We start from the raw sequence: 21123 nt of genomic DNA on the forward strand, positions 1-21123 counted from the left end.
AAGTCTGGCAAAATCCTAACCCTCTCTCACTCCAATCATGTACCTTGTCTTTTCTAGCAGCTCAATGCTGCCAGAGGGGGAAAAAGCCAATCACACAACTATGCTATTTGCTCTTTAAATTCATGGCCAAAGATCTCAAATAGGCACTATGTCCTACCTACCAATCTGATTTTTCTTAGTAGGTTGACTTTCCATCTGAGACCATCATTTCACATCTCTTCTCTGCTCAAGCATCACGCACCCTTCCCTCTACCCTACTCTGTTGATAATCTCACGTCATTCCTCAATTAGAAGACAAAAATAATTAGACAGTAACTCCACATTTTCCAAATACCATAGCTATTACATTAACCTATCTGCACATACGTTGTTGTGTCTCCCATCATTCAGAACAAATAGCCCAGCTCTCATTCAAGGCAATCCTGTGTGTGTGCTCTGAACCCCACTCCTGTTTATCTTCTCCATAACTTCTTCAGTCATCCCCTCCTTCTGCATCACCAATAAATCACCAATGTACCATTCCCATTAGCATACAAAGATACTCTAGAATTTCTCAACTTAAAAGAACACTCTCTCAATCCTACAGTCCCCTGCAACTGCTTTATCACTTCTACGCTCTCCACTCACAACAAAATTTCTCAGAATATTTGTTCACAGACCTGTCTCTATTTTCTTATCTCCCATTCAAATCACTGAATCTGATGTCTTTCTCCACCATATCACTAGAAGCTTTCATGAAGGTCACTGACAAACCTCTATACAACTGAAGCCAATGGATATTTCTGTGGTCCTAACGTACTAGAAACTGTAGCAGCATTCAACAAAATTAACAGCTCCATCCTCCCAGAAACACCTTCCTCTGCTCCTCTGGGTCAACCCTCTCCTGATTTTCCTTATATCTAACTGGCCATTCCTCACGCTCCTTAATTAATTCCTCCTTCTCCCCCAGTCTCTACATGAGGCAGTGCTTTTCTGCAGGACTTTCTCTTTTCTCTCTAGGTAATCTTACAGTCTTAAGAGCTTTAAGATCATCTGATTTCTGATGGCATCATCCTTGATCTTTTACTTGTTTTTCACATCTAATCCATCAGTAAATCCTGCCTTTTTACCTCTATAATATTTCTCAAGCATAATTTCTCATATATTTCCTTCTATCTCTGCTGTCACCAAGATTTCTAACTAGTCTGAGTTACTGTTTTCCCTACCTCAAATTCATTCTTTCAGAGACATTTTCTGACCACCCTAAAGTCCACCCCCACCTCAGTTATATCCTATAATTTGTATTTTCCTTCTATTTTCTTCAAAATACATAGTATCCACCTGTACTTGCTGCTTATTTGCTCACTTTCTCCAACCCCTTATCTCCTTTTAACCCCTACACCAGAAATAAGGACTCCATGAAACTAGAGACTTTTGTCTATTTTGATTATAATTATATGCCAGCACCCCTACAGTGCCTAACACATAGTGGTGGTCAATAAGTGTTTCTTAAATGCATAAATGAGGATGGCTAGTATTAAATGAGCTTAGTGCTATTTCCACACCATTAACAGCTGCCTTTTCATACTGTTCACGGAGTTCTCAAGGCAAGAACAATGAAGTGGTTTGCCATTCCCTTCTCCAGTGGACCACATTTTGTTAGAACTCTCCACCATGACCCATCCGTCTTGGGTGGCCCTACACAGCATGGCTCATAGTTTTATTGAGTTAGATAAAGCTGTGGTCCATGTGATCAGATAGGTTAGTTGTCTGTGATTGTGGTTTTCATTCTGTCTGCCCTCTGATGGAGAAGGAAAAGAGGCTTATGGAAGCTTCCTGATGGGAGAGACTGACTGAGGGGGAAACTGGGCGAAACAGAGGATGAGATGGTTGGATGGCATCACTGACTCAATGGACAAGAGTTTGAGTAAGCTCTGGGAATTGGTGATGGACAGGGAAGCCTGGCCTGCTGCAGTCCATGGGGTCGCCAAGAGTCGGACACGACTGAGCGACTGAACTGAACAGCTACCTACCTATTTATATGCACTTCCTTTGGTTTGAGGAGAGCTCTCTGAACACAGGACTAGGTTTGATCTATGTTTGTACCCTTACCATATGAGCATGGCTTACACAGTGGATGTTTAACAATCACTGTTGCTAAAACAAACTGAAATTAAAAATACATTGACTTAGTGTGTTCCTATGTTTAAGGTATGAGAAATACAAAGATACTAATTCTCTATTTGAAGAAACGTGTTTATAAATACATTTTTAAATAGGACTTGGATCCTCCCTGTCAAAAAGCTCCGTGTACCACAATTATAATAATGGCCTAAGAGAAACTCTTTTCCAACTTAAATGTACTTTACTCTCCCACTTTCTTTATTTAGATTATGACATGAAAATACAAAGTGTCTTACAGATAGAACCAAATGAGCTCATTTATAACTTTTGCAGACAAACCCAGATTGCATGAAAAGATATTTCATGAAATAGATATTTTCTTTTTCATGAAAAAGAAATTTCATGAAAAGATATTTTTATTATAATTGTTTATAATAAAACTGTATCTTTATTACACAGTCTTTACTCACTGGTATCTCAGTTGTATTTGGGATGAAACACCATGAATTCAAAGGAAGACTTCTTTATATATCTAAAAAATAAAGAAATAAGAGTCTCATGAATGTGGTATAATGATTTACTTCTGTTTTTAATTTTGGTGTTTAACTTCTATGTCTTCTCCTAAGGTAAAGACAGTGAATAGCAGCAAGTACAATAATATATGGTCCTTTAAAAAAAAATCCTGGAAATAAGATTTTTAAAACTGACATTAATTTATGTTATTGAAAATCAAAAAAGAGGTGGGATCTTACATTATTCATTAAGGACTTGTAGGCCATGGGTAAAAAGAGATAAAGAGAAAAGGTATTCAAAACAAGGGAAAAACATGATCAAAAGCACAAAACAAAAACTTTCCAGTAACAATACTAGCCTGGCACAATTTCATGGAAGCAAAAAAATGAAACAGTTTTAATGAATAGAAAAAGGTCAGCTAATGAAAGGCCTTGGAAACTTTGGACCTAATTTTAATTGCTAAAGAGAAGAGGCAACAGAGACATTTTAAGGTCATCACTTTCATGCATTGGAGAAGGAAATGGCAACCCACTCCAGTTTTCTTGCCTGAGAATCCCAGGGGCAGGAGAGCCTGGTGGGCTGACGTCTATGGGGTCACACAGAGTTGGACACGACTGAAGTGACTTAGCAGCAGCAGCAGTAATCAAGTAAGATAACAAACTAGCTGGTATACATGACTGATTAGATAAAGAAGACAGAGAATGCAGGGAGATTTAAAAAAAAAAAAAGGAGAGTATTTAGCAGCCCACTTCCTCCTTTCAAACTTACTGGTTCTATTTTGAGACTAACTTTGTTTAGCCCCACATGTACCTTTTAACTATGACACAGAATTCACTGGTTGTTATTTAAGTAACCAAGACTTGAAACTCTACATGTTCGACTGCTTCCTTTACTTCTTGGACTATTAGACTGTTAGCAACTCCTGATTATTTCCCCCTTGGAATGCTTTTGTACATTTATTCTTCTCTTTCCGTTCATATTGCAAGCACCCTTACACAGGGTCTCACCACCTTAGAGTTTCTCTTTGCCTGCAGCCTTTCCTTCCTTCACCTCAACATAAACCTTACTGCTGATTAATCTTCCAAAACACCCCTGAATAGGATCCCTTGCTGAAAAATCTCTGAAGGCTTCTGTTTAAAAAAACAAAACCTGAATACCTTAACAGGTAACGGAGGGCGCCAGCAAGCTGCCCACTATCTATCATCATCTAAAGGCCCAGCTCAAATCTAACATCCTCACTAATCCCTGTATCATTAGTCTAGACTAGAACAGCTCTGTCCAACAAAAATATCATGCAAGCCACAAGCGTAATTAAAATTTTTTCACAGTCACACTGAAGTTTGTGAAGTTAATTTTATTTCACTTAACCCAATATTTCCAAAATATTATCATTTCAACATGTAGTCATTATTAAGACATTACTGAGTCTTGGTACTAACTCATTGTATTTTATGATTACAACACCTCTCAATTCAAACCAACCACAATTTCAAGTGCACAACAGCTACGGGTAGCTAGTGTCTACTGTAATAGCCCAAGTCTAGACTCAAATCAATGCTTTGGACTGTGCTTTGCCACTCCTAAGGTGCAAGCTCACATCATACTATTTTTACATTCATGTCTTAGACTTGATTTTAATGATATCACCAACCACTTAATCTCCCAGACTAAAAATTAAGTCACCCTCTGACCACCAAATTGGCTTCCATCAGTTAAACCCTATTTGGCATTTCAGAAGTCTCTCTGACATCCTTTACTCTCCTGCCTCAGCAGAGGCACCCATTGCCTTACCTGAATAACTGCAATTTTCTCTCATCTAGTTTTTCTGTTCCAAGTTGATTCTCCACAAAGCAATCAGACCGACCATCCTAAAAAACAAATATCTTTGCGCCTCTTTCTTGTGATTTTCAGCTAAATACTTCCTTGGAAAGTCTGAAGACCTTGCTTTCCAAGCAAGGTCCTTCCCAAGTTTACCTTAATCTCCCTTTTGCTTCACCAACCACCCCTGCACTGCATGCTCAAGGCTGTTTTCTCCTGCTCTCCCTAAGTAAGCCAAAACTTCTCCAGTCTCTGCATCTCTGTACTGTATCCAGGGATGACCTTTTCCTGATTTTAGTACTTTCCTTTTGACCCTTAATGACCCAGTTCAACTGAAAGCTATTTTGGTGTCTCCAGGCGATGTTTTTCATTTTTAGTTAACACAAGTGGGCACAAAGAATATATGTTCAAAGAATATATGTTGAATGGATGTTAAATGAATGGGGAAAGAGTAAAATGAATCTTTTTTTATCGCCAATGCCAAGCACAGGGCTCAAAGCAACACAAATGTGTACTGAACGGAATGAATCCTCACCATATAAATTCCTTCTGGGCGGGGATTGCTGAACATTTCACCTCAAATATCTGTCACAGCTACTCGTTCTCAATAAGGGCTGCATATGCTGAGGGCAACAAAGGGGAACCATGCAAAATCTAAGGGAAAACGAGTCTGGGTTAGCTCTGGAGCTCGAGTGAGAAAAGTCTCCTCTTGGTCAGTTCCGGGAGAGCGCTAGTTTCATAAAAGGCTCCAAGAGGTTCTAAAATTAAAAAAAAAAAAAAAAAAAAAAATCAGAGCAGGGCAATTGATAACGCACGTTTGCCTGGTAACAGGAAGCCAGACCCGCCGGAGTTAAAATTATTCTGACCTCCTGTTTACCGCTGAGAATGTATATAGAGTGATGATGCCGGAAGCGCGCAAAGGCCATGCGGGGATAGGGGGAGGGTTCGGGAGGGGGGTTTCGGAGACTGTTTTCAAAAGCATGGTAACGTCCTCAAGGTCTGTGGAGTCGATTAACTAAAAAGAACACCTATTTTGTGCCCAGTAGCTTCGTGGTCTCTCAGTACGAGACAACGGGAAGACCCAGAGGAAGGGGGCTGAGCAAGTTAGCCAAAAGGCTAAGGAACCGAAGCTGGTGTCGGATTAACTCCTCCAGCATCGAGACTGAAAAGGAGGCGGAAAACGGCAGAAAGGAGGAAAAGAGAGCTTGGGAGTGAATCGTAGGAACTGCCACTAAAGATCGGGAGCTTTGGATCCACGGAGAAGTCACTGTCTTTCCAAGATGAGTATTTCCGCCGGGGACGACCCGGACGGTCGCAGCCGAAGCCCTGGGGGGCACGTCCCCGCGCAGAGACCCGGGCGGAGTCGGAGCCGGGCTCTCCCCGAGGGCCGAGACGCCCCCTCCCCCATCCAAAGGCGCACAGCTTTCTTCCGCCCCCACTTGCCTCATCAGTCCTGCCCCAAAGCGGTCCACTGCCCTTCCCAACCCCCTAATCGAATCCACGTTCAAGAGCGAGAAAAGCTGACGTTGGTTCAGCAGCGCCGGTGACGATCAGCCAGGAGAAGCCCCGCAATGGCCGCCGCCATTTTGAAACTGAGGGCGACCCCGCGGAGGCGGGGAGACACAGGGTGATACCATCTTCCGGGGTCGGGGGGGGCACAAAACTGGAGGAAGAGGGTGGCGCTTACACCGAGTCTTGTCACCTGGGGCCGAAGTTTCACTTCTCAAGGGTTCATAACGTGTTGAAGCTAAAATAAATATGAGAAGAGTCGAGCAGTCAAAGGAAGAAGAAATATTATTTCCCGGAGCCACCCCTCTCACGGACCGGACGCGGCTAATGGTGGGTCCCGAGGCCGCCGCTTCCGCCGGCGCGAGTGGCTCTGCTAGCCGCTGTCCTTGGTCGTGGGGTCGTTGTTGGCTCCGAGGCCGCAGGTGGGTCTGGGGTCCAGAGCGGTCGAAGCGGGGAGACTCGCCGTTGTGCAGGCGGGGAGGGTGTACCTCTAGGAAAGCGCTCGGCGGCGGCGTGTGCACCGGGGTTGGGCTGGTCTGGGCCTCCTCGGGGCTGGGACGGCTTCCTGAGGCTTCTGGGCGAAGACCGAGAAAGGAAAGGAGCAGACTTTCGGGTGGGCGGCTGCGCTCATGCTTCCCGCCTGGCGCTTTTGGGAAAGGGTATTCTGAGGTTGTCCTAACTGGAAAACATCTTTAGATGTTATGGGACTGGAGGCGAACCGGCCGGGATCAAAGCTCCCAGACTGAGGGATCACAGCTCCCGTGCTATACAGCCTGGAAGGGGCAGCTTCGCTGCTGCTGCTGCTGCTAAGTCGCTTCAGTCGTGTCCGTCTCTGTGCGACCCCATAGACGGCAGCCCACCAGGCTCCCCCATCCCTGGGATTCTCCAGGCAAGAACACTGGAGTGGTGGGTTGCCATTTCCTTCTCCAGTGCATGAAAGGGAAAAGGGAAAGTGAAGTCGCTCGGTCGTGTCCGACTCCTAGCGACCCCATGGACTGCAGCCCTCCAGGCTCCTCCGTCCGTGGGATTTTCCAGGCAAGAAGACTGGAGTGGGGTGCTGTTGCCTTCTCCAGCTTCTCCGCTAGCATTTCTGATTCGTCCAAGTTTCAGAGTTCTGTCTTCCTCGTTATTCAGGATTGGAAACTAACCTTACTCTCTTTTAAGCCTCAAACCCTCCTGAGCCGCCAAGCCCCAAATACACACTTTTTTAAAATGTAGTTTTTAAAAAAGTAATTTCGTTCTTGATTTCTAGAGTGTACATGTCATTCAGTCGAGGTTCTGGACCTCAAAGAGTTCAGTTTCTCCTTCCATCCAGAACTGATTTTTTTATAGGTTAGGTCGACCCTTTGGATCAATACACATAAATTGCTGTAAGGACTAATGTCTAACCATCTATATTTTTCCTGTGTGAATTTAGGAGAACTCACAAAAATCACACCATATACAATTTTCTTTATAGATGTTAAGCGGGAAAAATTGGGTTGAAAGAAAAGGTAATAAGGCAAATATTTTATCGTGCTTCACAGATAATGCACTTTTTACAAACTGAAGGTGTGTCGCAACCTTTTATATGCACTGGGAAACCAAAAAATTCTCGTGACTCACTTTATCTCTATATTCGCTTTATTGCAGTGGTCTGGAACGACACTTATAATATCTCAAATTATGCTTTGAGTGGGGAAAATGAGATAAAGCCAAGAGTAAGATTAATATACACGTTGACCTTTATACTTACTGTAAAAGACAGAAAAGCATGAATAAAGAGCATGGACCAAGGAACCAGACTGCCTGGGTATTAATCACAGTTCTGGCACTTACTGCTTCTGTGACCTTAGACAACTTGATTGTCCCTGGACTTCCTCATCTGAAAAAAGTATTCCTGCTTCACTGGGGACATGGCATTAGTTAATACATGTATAGTAATATAAAAATTACATGAAATGGAGATTATGAAAAGCAGTTAAGAACCATGCCTGACAGAGAGTGCTCTAAAAGTCAGCTTTTTTTAAAGTAGGGAGAAAATTTTGGATAATTTTGGCATCAGAGGATACATGATCAGTTATTCAATTCCCTGAGTTAAGAAGATTAAAAACCATTTAGTTTTTTTTTTTTCTTTCTTTCTTTCAAGAATACCATAGCTACTCTCAGTTCTGAAGTAGAAGCAAAATTTTTCTTGAGAGTCTTCATATAAAGAAGACACTAGTAATATGTATAGTGCCTTTGAGGGCACCCATGTGGATGTCACTCTTTATCCAAACCTAGACTTCTCTCATTCGGAGAAGGCAGTGGCGACCCACTCCAGTACTCTTGCCTGGAAAATCCCATGGACGGAGGCGCCTGGTAGGCTGCAGTCCATGGGGTCGCTAACAGTCAGACACGACTGAGCGACTTCACTTTCATGCATTGGAGGAAATGGCAACCCGCTCTAGTGTTCTGGCCTGGAGAATCCCAAGGACAGCGGAGCCTGGTGGGCTGCCGTCTATGGGGTCACACAGAGTCGGACACGACTTAAGCAACTTAGCAGCAGTAGCAGCAGACTTGTCTTATTAGAGACTGTCCCAGATGCTCACTGCCCTTCGTCCATTAAATAGAGCCATCTTATGGTCTTGGGCCTGTGACCATGAACCTGTCTACACTCCTCCTCCTATCCCTTCTCAAGGGGATCACTCGAGCTCACTGTCTTTAAAAAATTATTTTTTAACTGAAGGATAATTGCTTTCCAGAATTATGTTGGTTTCTACCAAACATCTAGCTCACTTTTTATGTTCATCAATCTTTGTCTTTCCAGGTCATCCACTTGCACTGACATATGTAGGACAAATTGTATGTTCAGTGTCGCTGGTCCCAAAGCCCATTATGTAGTAGACTGTGCAATTGCCTCTGGGAGTAAGATTTGCCATTTTTCTCTCAGGGATGGAAATCGCTTCCATCATGGTGAAAGTGGAAGTTTCTCAGTCACGTCCGACTCTTCAACCCCACGGATTTTACAGTCCATGGAATTCTCCAGAATACTGGATTGGGTAGCCTTTCCCTTCTCCAGGGGATCTTCCCAACCCAGGAATCGAACCAGGGTCTCCTACATTGCAGGCGGATTCTTTACCAACTGAGCTATCAGGGAAGTCCATCATGGTGATTGACTCCAACTCTGGGTTCTAAATGTACAGAATCCTTTTATCTGTCACTCTCACTGCCTTATCTGTAGAGTCTCTTTGAGAATCTGTATTAAGCAAGAGCCCGTGGGGCGTGGTTCATCTTTTCTTGTCAGGGTAAAGGCAGAAAGAAATGTCTGCTGGCCCTGTTGCTGCTAAGTCACTTCAGTTGTGTCCGACTCTGTGCGACCCCATAGATGGCAGCCCACCAGGCTCCACCGTCCCTGGGATTCTCAGGCAGGAACACTAGAGTGGGTTGCCATTTCCTTCTCCAATGCATGAAAGTGAAAAGTGAAAGGGAAGTCACTCAGTCGTGTCCGACTGTTAGCAACCCCATGGACTGCAGCCCACCAGGCTCCTCCGTCCATGGGATTTTCCAGGCAAGAGTACTGGAGTGGGGTGCCATTGCTGGCCCTATTAGAAGAGTGCAAACAGTAATGGCATTAGCCCACAGGTGGCCATGGGCTAAAGTCTTGGACCGAGAATCAGCAATTACTTTTTTTGTTGGTTCAGTGTTGTGGTGGTGTTCAGTTGCTAAGTTGTATCCAACTCTTTGCAACCCCCTGGGCTGCAGCACACGGGGGTTCCCCATCCTTCACTATCTCCTGGTTGTTGAGTCACTCAGTCATGTCTGACTCTTTGTGACGCCATGGCCTGCAACCCTCCAGGCTTCCCTGTCCTCACCAACTCCCGGAGCTTGCTCAAACCCACATCCATTGAGTCGGTGATGCCATCCAACCATCTGATCCTCTGTCGTCCCCTTCTCCCACCTTTAGTCTTTCCCAGCATCAGGGTCTTTTCCAGTGAGTCAGTTCTTCACATCAGGTGGCCAAAGTATTGAAGCTTCAGCTTCAGCATCAGTCCTTCCAATGAGTATTCAGGACTGATTTCCTTTAGGATTGACTGGTTGGATTTCCTTGCAGTCCAAGGGACTCTCAAGAGTCTTCTCCAACACCACAGTTCAAAAGTATCAATTCTTAGGTGCTCAGCCTTCTTTATGGTCCAACTCTCACAGCCATACATGACTGCTGGAAAACCATAGCTTTGACTAGTAATGTCAAAGTAATGTCTCTGCCTTTTAATATGCTGTCTAGGTTGGTCAAATTGTTGACATGGTTGGTTAACAGTGGCAACCCACTCCAGTGTTCTTGCCTGGAGAACCCCAGGGATGGCGTAGCCTGGTTGGCTGCCGTCTATGGGGTCGCACAGAGTCAGACATGACTGAAGAGACTTAGCAGCAGCAGTAGCAGATTGGTCATAGCTTTTCTTCCAGGGAGTAAGCATCTTTTAATTTCATGGCTGTAGTCACCATCTGCAGTGATTTTGGAGTCCAAGAAAATAAAGTCTGTCACTGCTTCCATTGTTTCCCCATCTATTTGCCATGAAGTGATGGGACCAGATGCCATGATCTAAGTTTTTTGAATGCTGAGTTTTAAGCCAACTTTTTCACTCCTCTTTCACTTTCATTAAGAGGCTCTTTAACTCCTCTTCACTTTCCTTTCTCCAGGAGATCTTCCCAACCCAGGGATCAAACCCAGGTCTCTCACACTGTAGGCAGATTCTTTACCATCTGAGCCACAAGGGAAGCCACTATCTCCTGGAGTTTGCTCAAATTCCTGTCTGTCCAGTCAGTGATGGTACGGTTATCTAACAGTCAGCTGTGCTGAGGGTTAAAATTGACACCTCTTAAGAAACTTACGACAGGTGGAAGACTAGATGACCCCTGGACTTCTCTAGAGACCTATGTTTTCTAGTATTTTGTAGGTTAGTGCTTTCCAGGTTACATAATTTGATTAAGGTACACATTGTTATTCCCATACTTGACTAGCTCAAGTTTATAAAAAACAAGTGGCTAACTTGATCAGAATCACAAAAAGTTCCTGAGTGTTTTATTAAATGGGTCTTAAAGATCTGAATACAAATAATGTTACTTAGGGGAGGTACAATGCTAAGAAAACCACCGCCTTCTAGGAATAAGGTAATGTTGCTTAGATCTCTGATATTCAGACTGGAATCTGCTGTGTAATATTATACTCTATGAAAGCAGTGCATAATAGTTGTGTGACTTTTAACTTCATGTCTATTTCCTAACCCAGTACCTCTAGTGAGTAAACTTTGAGAAATAATTAGAATGTGTGTGAGAACCAGTTTCTTAGGAGAGGCAGGAATCCAGTCTACATAATCCTAGCACAGTTGAGTGCTAAGATTAGAAAGCACAGATTATTCCCAAACATAGCTAAGCCCTTTTATTAGCAGTAATGTATTCTCTTTCTGGGATATTGCCATGTCTTCTCAGACATTATATAGGATTTATTCATTATAGATTCATGTGCATACATATGTATTTCATCTTTAGATCCAAATTTTTACAGAAAATTGATGATTCAGCTATGTTTCCACTGAATTAGTGCAGATTCATTTTCCATGTGATGACTTCTAGTTCTTCCATAAAGATGTCATCCTCTTCTGCCTTTTGGAAACTCTTTAAACACTGTTTTTAAACCGGGTCTTTGTCGTGCATGTGGGCTTTCTCTAGTTGTGGCAAGCAGAGGCTACTCTTCATTGCGGTATACAGGCTGCTCCGTGTGGTGGCTTCTCTTGTTGCAGAGCACAGGCTCTTGGCACACAGGCTTTAGTAGTTGCAACACATGGGCTCAGTAGTTACGGCACACAGGCTTAGTCCCTCTGCGGCATGTGGGATTTTCCCAAACCAGAGATCGAACCCGTGTACCCTGCATTGGCAAGCAGATTCTTAACCACTAGACCACCAGGGGAGCCCTGGAAACTCTTAAAAACTTAGTAAGTCTTAAGTACCATAAATGTCAATGTCACTTTGGGGAAGGGTCTCTATGAGAGGCATTTCAATATAATAGAAGGATCTAGGCCTTTGGGACAGAGAAGGCAATGGCACCCCACTCCAGTACTCTTGCCTGGAAAATCCCATGGATGGAGAAGCCTGGTGGGCTGCAGTCCGTGGGGTCGAAGAGTTGGACACGGCTGAGCGGCTTTACTTTCACTTTTCACTTTCATGCTTTGGAGAAGGAAATGGCAACCCACTCCAATGTTCTTGCCTGGAGAATCCCAGGGACGGGGGAGCCTGGTGGGCTGCCGTCTGTGGGGTCGCACAGAATCGGACACGACTGAAGTGACTTAGCAGCAGCAGCAGGCCTTTGGGATGAACCTGTGTTTGAATTCCAGCTTTATATGTAATACCTATTTGGGCTAAACTGTTTTCTTATCTGTAAAATAAGAGTAATAATTCTTCATGTTATATATTAGACTATTTGATGGCTCTGGTACCTAGTAGTCATTCTACAAGAGTAAGTTCCCTTCTCTCCATATCTTTTGTAGAGTTATTTAATTGATATTCAGATCTACTGTGACATTATTCAGTATGGTTCTTAAAAAAATTTCTCATGTTTTCATTTCCTTTCTAAAATCGGTTTTGAAAAATAGTGTTCAATAATTATAGCTTTAAAGAATTCTGCTTCTGACAATGTTATTGTTATATCAGTTTTAACATTGTGAGCTCTGCTAAATCTAAAAATATTTTACATGTGTAAAAGTTTTAAATCAATTCTGCTGCTGCTGCTAAGTCGCTTCAGTGGTGTCCGACTCTGTGCGACCCCATAGACGGCAGCCCACCAGGCTCCCCCATCCCTAGGATTCTCTAGGGTGAAAATACTCAGCTTTTGCAGGTAGAATTTTTTAAATACTCTCTCCATTCCTGTGATATATCAGATCACGGGTGGAACTTGAAATAAAATTAATAAATTGACTTCAGTGCAGTGTAATTTTCATACTCATTGTCACCTATGTAATCTTCATTAAGTGGATTTTTAAGTAATATACTACATTCTGAAGAGGCTTATTATGCTTTTAAGATCTATCTCCTATATTTAGAGCTATCTTCCTATTTCAGGTGTGATTTGAAAGATATTTCAAAAGTGGCTATATTTCAGGGGTTTTTTTGTTTGTTTTTTATATAGCGTTCATGATGAACTTACTTCAGGTTGTGCGTGACCACTGGGTACATGTACTTGTCCCTATGGGATTTGTCTTTGGATATTATCTAGACAGGAAGAATGATGAAAAGCTAACTGCCTTCCGGAACAAGAGTCTGTTATATAAAAGGTTAGTTTTTGTATTTTTTTAAACCAACAGTCAGCTTTTGGAAGTACTCTTCTTAATATCATTTGTGCCAAAAATAGACAGAAGGGGTAATTCCCACTCCTCCGAGGATTTACTAATACTATTTTGTAGTCTTGTTTGTTGTTTAGCCCTTACATAAAGCAGTATGATTACTTTTGCAGTGTAAACAAGTCTTTAGTTTCTGAACAGGCTATTTCAGATCTTTGAAAGTCTTTTATTTCAAGGTACATTTTAATGTAGAAACAGTTTTATACCATCTTATCAAAGCCTATTCTGTATGCAGCTTTAACATATATTACCATATACTGTCTTACTTAGTCCACGATGTAGCTGAGATCAACAGCACTAATGGCTTGAGGCACTGGTCTAAGCAACGCTCCTCAGGAGCTTTAGGCAGGATGGTTGGGTGATCACATAGCAACTGGCAGCCGCCTTGTCCCATTGTGTCTCTGGAGATGGCTTATTTGGCAGCAGATTAGAGTTAGCAAGACAGGGTATCCACCACTGGCTGTGATTTCTGGAAGGAGGAGGCTCACAGGACAAGAGAATCGAGCAGCAGCCACAGAAGGTGTATAGAGGAGGTTCACAGTTAGGGATTTCGAGACAGATTAAATGAGCTAGAAAGAGTCTAAAACAGTAAATGAAGTCACTGAGAGGATAATTGCTTTCATATAGACTAATGAGAAATTACAGTTGTTAAAAAAAAAAAGAAACTACAGTTGTTTAATCTGGAAAAATGGAATTGAAGAGGTGGTAAAAGGTTTAAAATCACAAGAGAATAGAATGAATATTCTCAATCTAATAAAAATTTTTGAATGGGTCAGTTTAATACAATATAAAACACCAAATTCATAGTCTCATGACTTTCCCTTTTATTCCTTTCATAAAAGTTTTCTTTACACTTTTGCTTCTCCTTTTTTTTTCTTTCTATGCAGGGAATTGAAACCTAATGAAGAAGTCACCTGGAAGTAATGGCTGCAGCTGAATTACAGAATGTTCACATTTTTTAAATTATAAGAGAAATAAAAACACTCATTATTTAATTTGAAGAATTTAAAGTGTGATCCTTTTTGTGCTGAAATAATCTCTCCCATTTCAATAACAGACGTAGTGATTAAAAAATAGTCACCGAATCATAGCCCAACTATTCAGAAATTTTTTTCAAACCTTGTGCTTCAATGGATCTCTAAAAAGACTATGGTAGGATTTTATTTGCTAAAATCAATAACCAAAAATTTTAGTGACCTTGGGGTTAGCAAAGATTCTTAAATATAACATATAAAGCATGTGCCAGTTTTTAAAACCAAGACATACTTTATCAAAATTAAAAACTTTTGCTCTTTAAAAGACACTATTCAGGGACTTTCCTGGGGGTTCAGTAGTTAAGATTGTTAGGTAGGTAGAATAGGAAACAGGAGTCCAAAATAGCGGTGGCTAAAAGACAAGGAAGGGAAAAGCCTGCAAAAAATAGAACAAAGGAAGGTCCTAGGACCTGAGTGAGGACCTCAGGTAGAACAAACAGCACTCCTGGCTAGCCCAATTTACGTAAGGCAGGCCCAGGGGGAGGAAAAAAACATAAAAAGAGGAGGCAAAGCGTGCTCACTCGCTCACTCTCCCACGCTCTGGTGCACTCCCCCACTCTCTTCTCTTTGCGTCTTTGGGTCAGCATGCCCTTGCACCTCGAGGATGGACTCTCTTGCTATTTTCTAAATAAAATAGAGCTGTAGCATGGAGCTGTATGTGACACTGATTTGTCTAAGAGCTATAACGGTCTGTCCAAGACCCAATAGCTGTGACACACCAAGAGCTTTAAGGTCTGTCACTCCAAATCTTTGGTGTGACGAGACAGAACCAAGGAGCATACACTTGCCTGACAAGATTCTGTGATTCCAATGCAGGAGACACGGGTTCAATCCCTAGTCAGGGAACTAGGACCCCCCCCCATACCATGCAATGTGGCAAAATTTTTTTTAAAAGACACTTAAAGGGAGAAGGAAAGGCTGGGAGGTATGGAGATAGTAACATGGAAACATTCATTCAGTTCAGGTGCTCAGTCGTGTCCGACTGCGAGCCCATGAAGCGCAGCACCCCAGGCCTCCCTGTCCATCACCAACTCCCGGAGTTCACTCAGAATCACGTCCATCGAGTCAGTGATGCCACCCAGTCATCTCATTCTCTGTCGTCCCCTTCTCCTCCTGCCCCCAATCCCTCCCAGCATCAGAGTCTTTTCCAATGAGTCATCTCTTCACATGAGGTGGCCAAAGTACTGGAGTTTCAGCTTTAGCATCATTCCTTCCAAAGAAATCCCAGGGCTGATCTCCTTCAGTATGGACTGGTTGGATCTCCTTGCAGTCCAAAGGACCCTCAAGAGTCTCCTCCAACACCACAGTTCAAAAGCATCAATTCTTCAGCACTCAGCTTTCTTCACAGTCCAATTCTCACATCCATATATGACCACTGGAAAAACCATAGCCTTGACTAGACAGACCTTTGTTGGCAAAATAATGTCTCTGCTTTTCAATATGCTATCTAGGTTGGTCATAACTTTTCTTCCAAGGAGTAAGCGTCTTTTAACTTCATGGCTGCAGTCACCATCTGCAGTGATTTTGGAGCCCAAAAAAAGTCGGACACTGTTTCCACTGTTTCCCCATCTATTTCCCATGAAGTGATGGGACCAGATGCCATGATCTTCGTTTTCTGAATCAACATTCAGAGCTTTAAGCCAACTTTTTCACTCTCCTCTTTCACTATCATCAAGATGCTTTTGAGTTCCTCTTCACTTTCTGCCATAAGGGTGGTGTCATCTGCATATCTGAGGTTATATTGCTCCTGGCAATCTTGATTCCAGCTTGTGCTTCTTCTAGCCCAGCGTTTCTCATGATGTACTCTGCGTATAAGTTAAATAAGCAAGGTGACAATATACAGCCTTGACATACTCCTTTTCCTATTTGGAACCAGTCTGTTGTTCCATGTCCAGTTCTAACTGTTGCTTCCTGACCTGCATACAAATTTCTTAAGAGACAGGTCAGGTGGTCTGGTATTCCCATCTCTTTCAGCATTTTCCACAGTTTATTGTGATCCACACAGTCAAAGGCTTTGGCATAGTCAATAAAGCAGAAATAGATGTTTTTCTGGAATTCTTGCTTTTTCAATGATTCAGTGGATGTTGACAATTTGGTCTCTGGTTCCTCTGCCTTTTCTAAAACCAGCTTGAACATCTGGAAGTTCACGGTTCACGTATTGCTGAAGCCTAGCTTGGAGAATTTTGAGCATTACTTTACTAGCGTGTAAGATGAGTGCAATTGTGCGGTAGTTTGAGCATTCTTTGGCATTGCCTTTCTTTGGGATTGGAATGAAAACTGACCTTTTCCAGTCCTGTGGCCACTGCTGAGTTTTCCAAATTTGCTGGCATATTGAGTGCAGCACTTCCACAGCATCATCTTTCAGGATTTGAAAGAGCTCAACTGGAATTCCATCACCTCCACTAGCTTTGTTCTTAGCCTTATGTAAAATAGATAGCCAATGGGAATTTGCGGTATGACTCAGGTGCCGGGGTCCAGCCCCGGCTGATCCAGGGTATTCGAAGCGGGGACGGCGTCGGCGACCTATTTAATTATTTATTCATCAAAGATATAAAGAGTAATAGAATGAGGAGAGCTCAGTAGGAAAATTCAGTGGAGAAAAGAGGCTGAGTAGCTTGGTTTACGCGGGAGACCAATAAAACTTCAAGACAAGAAGTTTGCACCACTTACATAGGCCGCAGGCGTCCTTCCGTTCTCCCGAAGGAGAGGAGACACTGAGGCCTCCCCGGTCGGATCTTAGAAGCCCAGGCATAATTAGCAAGCATGGTGGGTTCCGCGCTCCAGATGGAGACTCAGCCAGAATTTGAAAGAGAGAGCGACATGGGGAGACCAAGTTTCAGTGAACAAGGCCCGCACTTTATTTTCCAAAGTAGTTTTTATACCTTAAGTTGTGCATAGAGGATAATGGGGGAAGGGGTGGAGTCATGCAAGGACAGCAGTTCCTGGTCCTAATCGAAGCCAGGCTTTCAAACTTATCATATGCAAAAGTTCAGGTGAATTACATCATCTTCTGGCCAGGAGGCCTGTTAACATTTTAAGAAACTTATATTTCTCTAAAGGTGATTATTCCAAAATCAGGCACCAGCCTCCAAAAAAGCATTGGACAAAGCTGCATTCCTATAGGGCAAAGGTGAGGTGGGCTCAATCAAGAAAAGAATTAACTCAAGGGTCCAACGTTACAAACATTGAGGCTACTACTTACATTTCTATACACCCATTATATCAATCAATACACTGCCAAGGACACAGTAGGTACAGAGTATGGAGACTTAGCAGCAAACATTGGCTCAATAAGTGAAAAACCCTTCACCAATACAATTTCTAATCAATCTTTTAACTACTCAAAGGAATCTGTGTTTAGACAGTTTAGAACATCTCCTGTCTCTCACAGTTGGGAGGCTCTGAACAATCACATGTGGCCGGAAAAACCTATTCAGGCAGGCTAGAGGATTTCCAAAGGAGTTTGTAGGTTAAACACTGTCACACCCAGGAATTATTAACTGGAGCTGTAAGCTAACTCTTTTTTCAGAGAGAGGTAGTGGGAGATAGCCCCCTGTAAAGTCAGAGGTGTAGGTGAAAGCACAAAGCAGAAAGTAGGCAGACTCTGGTTTGGGGGGTAGATGCTCGAGAATTTCCAGGGGGACTCCTGAGGCTCGATCCCGCCTTTGCGTATGCCGAGCCTCCTTCCTCATGACCTTTGTCATGGGCGGAATTCCTCACGCTGGCTCCCGGCAGTGATAGAATTCCAGTTGAGCTATTCCAGATCCTGAAAGATGATGCTGTGGAAAGTGCTGCACTCAATATGCAATATGCACTCAATATGCAATATGTCGGCTCCCGGCACTCAGGGAACTCAAACCTGGGCTCAATAACAACCTAGAGAGGTGTGGAAGTGATGTTCAGGTGGGAGGGGACATGGGTAAACCTATGGCTGATTCATGTTGATGTTTAGTAGAAACTGATGCAATACTGCAAAGTAATTATCCTTCAGTTGAAAACACAAGACAGTGAAAATGCAGCCACAGATTAGGAACAACTATTTGCAAAACATACACAACAAAGAACTTATATCTAGAATATGTAAAGAACTCATAATAATAAGATAACCAAATTTTTAAAAAGCAAAAGATTTTTAACAGGTACTTCACTGAAAAAGGAATATGAGAATGGCAGATATGCATGTGAAAAGATGCTCAAAATCAGAAGTCATTAGGGAAATACGAATGAAAACCTCAGCAAGAAATCACTGCACATCTATTAGAATGGTTAGAATTAAGGAGACTGATCTTATCAAGTGTTTGCAAGGGTGTGGAGCAACTGGAACTCACACTGCTGGCAGAAATGGAAAACGTAACTGCTAGGAGTTGTACCACTTTAGAAAACAGTGGAGCAAAAAGAAAAAGAAAACAGTGGAGCAGTTTCAAGATAAACATACACCTACCATCTGATCCAGCCATTCTTTTCTAAGGTATTTACCCAGAAGAAATGCATACATGCCAAAAGAAAGCATATATCCACACAAAGATGTCTACACGAATGTTCATAGCAGCTCAATTTGTAAAAGCCAAAAATCACCGAGAACCCACATGCCCATCAACAAAGGGATAAATTGTATTAATGGAATACTATTCTGCAATAAAAAGGAATGGTCTATTGATACAATATAGATGAATTTCTGAATGAAAAGCTGACCAAAAGCACACATTTGTACATAATGTTAGAAACTGCAGACTAATCTAGAATAACAAAGCAAGTCAGCGGCTGCCAGGGAGTGAGTGGGCTCCAGGAAGGAGCTGGAGAAAAGGATTATGTATGGGCATGAGGAAATGGGTACAGTATGTTCGTAGTCATGACTGTGTTTATGGCTTCTCTGTACACACACACGTCATCTGTTATATTCAACTACCTCTTTTTGGAAAGCAAATTTTGTTTTTGGTAAGACTGGATTTAAGGGAAGTGAAATTACAATGAAATGATAGTCTCGTCACATTCTTTTCAGAACTCAGGAAATTTATGCTGATACATACATTTTAAAATGTCACATATTAAAAATTCTGTTAAACTATTTGGTTGAGGGAACAAAATATCAGATCAGAACAGTCACTCAGTTGTGTCCGACTCTTTGTGACCCCATGAATCGCAGCACGCCAGGCCTCCCTGTCCCTCACCAACTCCCGGAGTTCACTCAGACTCACGTCCATCGAGTCAGTGATGCCATCCAGCCATCTCATTCTCTGTTGTCCCCTTCTCCTCCTGCCCCCAATCCCTCCCAGCATCAGAGTCTTTTCCAATGAGTCAACTCTTCACATGAGGTGGCCAAAGTACTGGAGTTTCAGCTTTAGCATCATTCCTTCCAAAGAAATCTCAGGGCTGATCTCCTTCAGAATGGACTGGTTGGATCTCCTTGCAGTCCAAAGGACTCTAAAGAGTCTTCTCCAACACCACAGTTCAAAAGCATCAATTCTTCGGCGCTCAGCCTTCTTCACAGTCCAACTGTCACATCCATACATGACCACAGGAAAAACCATAGCCTTGACTAGACGGACCTTTGTTGGCAAAGTAATGTCTCTGCTTTTGAATATGCTATCTAGGTTGGTCATAACTTTCCTTCCAAGGAGTAAGCGTCTTTTAATTTCATGGCTGCAGTCACCATCTGTAGTGATTTTGGAGCCCAGAAAAATAAAGTCTGACACTGTTTCCACTGTTTCCCCATCTATTTCCCATGAAGTGGTGGGACCAGATGCCATGATCTTCGTTTTCTGAATGTTGAGCTTTAAGCCCACTTTTTCACTCTCCACTTTCACTTTCATCAAGAGGCTTTTGAGTTCATCTTCACTTTCTGCCATAAGGGTGGTGTCATCTGCATATCTGGGGTTATTGATATTTCTCCCAGCAATCTTGATTCCAGCTTCAAAATATAGGCCAGTTTAAAAGAGTCAGTGCTCAAGAAGATCTATCCTTGTGCAATCTCACTTGTTAACATGATTTCAATGAAGTAGATTTAGAGAAAAGTTGAGCTATCCAAGGTGACAGAGGTTTCCTGGAAGTACATCTGTTCCATCTCCTATGTCTCCAGGAACTCTTTCTTGATTTAACTCAGTAACCTCTCCCTCTTCCTACTGAACTCTTGTTAATACTTTGTGCCCCCCAAAATGCTTTTTATTCACTACTTTGCACCAACCCTGATATAAAGAGTAAGACCCCTCTGACCTTCAAAAGATGATAGTTCAGTAGCATATAAATTAGCCCAGTATGTTGTAATGAGAGTTTTAAAGTAGGCAGGTGCCAGATACAGTGATGGCACAAAGGACTTTTCCTCAGAGGATTTCCAGAAGTCAAGGGAAGCTGGTGTGACTGGAGCAGAGGGAATTCTGGGAGATAAAACCAGACAGGTGTTTGGTCTGGATCATAAAGAACTTTTTAAACCAGCAACAGGAAGCCATTGAAAGATTTCAAATACAGTAACTTTGTGTAATTATGTATGTAGAGATTCCTCCCAATATAAGCTTTTGTGAAAGTGACTGTCTCTTTCATGATTATAGTTCCAGTGCCTGAAACATATTCACATTCCATTTGTTAAGAGAAATACTGGTGAGGTTTGCATTCTTGAAAGATCACTGACAGCACTATGAGTTAACATATTAAAACTGGAATTAGAAGACCGATTCAGAGATCCTGGGACTGCACTACAGAAGAGACTAAGGGCAAAGCAGTAGCAATGAAGACAGGAAAGAGACATAAACACACAGCATTTGAGGACTGATTGGAACAAATGGTGACATGGAAAAATGGGGAGG

General features: G+C 42.5%; 1 protein-coding gene and 1 long non-coding RNA gene across 7 annotated transcripts in view; one reads left to right on the forward strand and one right to left on the reverse strand.

Annotated features, from left to right (window-relative positions):
- CPSF2 (cleavage and polyadenylation specific factor 2) overlaps window positions 1-6030 on the reverse strand; it is a 32026-nt gene extending 25996 nt beyond the window's left edge. The window contains exons 1-3 of one of the 6 annotated variants that reach the window (XM_006071248.4): window positions 4970-5192; window positions 4408-4484; window positions 2580-2635 (exon numbers count right to left, since the gene is read on the reverse strand). The gene's annotated coding sequence lies outside the window, so the exon portion shown is untranslated. Of the gene's footprint in view, window positions 1-2573; window positions 2636-4407; window positions 4485-4969; window positions 5193-5877 lie in introns of those variants that run through there. The other 5 variants (XM_006071244.4, XM_006071246.4, XM_006071242.4 and 2 more) reach the window with 5 other exon arrangements.
- Window positions 6031-6225: 195 nt separating this feature from the next.
- Window positions 6226-14293, forward strand: NDUFB1. Its single transcript, XR_328696.4, has 3 exons — window positions 6226-6365; window positions 13082-13226; window positions 14180-14293. It is a non-coding gene; the product is annotated as an NADH:ubiquinone oxidoreductase subunit B1 (long non-coding RNA).
- The last annotated feature ends 6830 nt before the right edge of the window (window positions 14294-21123 follow it).

The sequence above is a fragment of the Bubalus bubalis genome, chromosome 20 (genome assembly GCF_019923935.1).
Source record: "Bubalus bubalis isolate 160015118507 breed Murrah chromosome 20, NDDB_SH_1, whole genome shotgun sequence".
NCBI classification, from domain to species: Eukaryota; Metazoa; Chordata; class Mammalia; order Artiodactyla; family Bovidae; genus Bubalus; species Bubalus bubalis.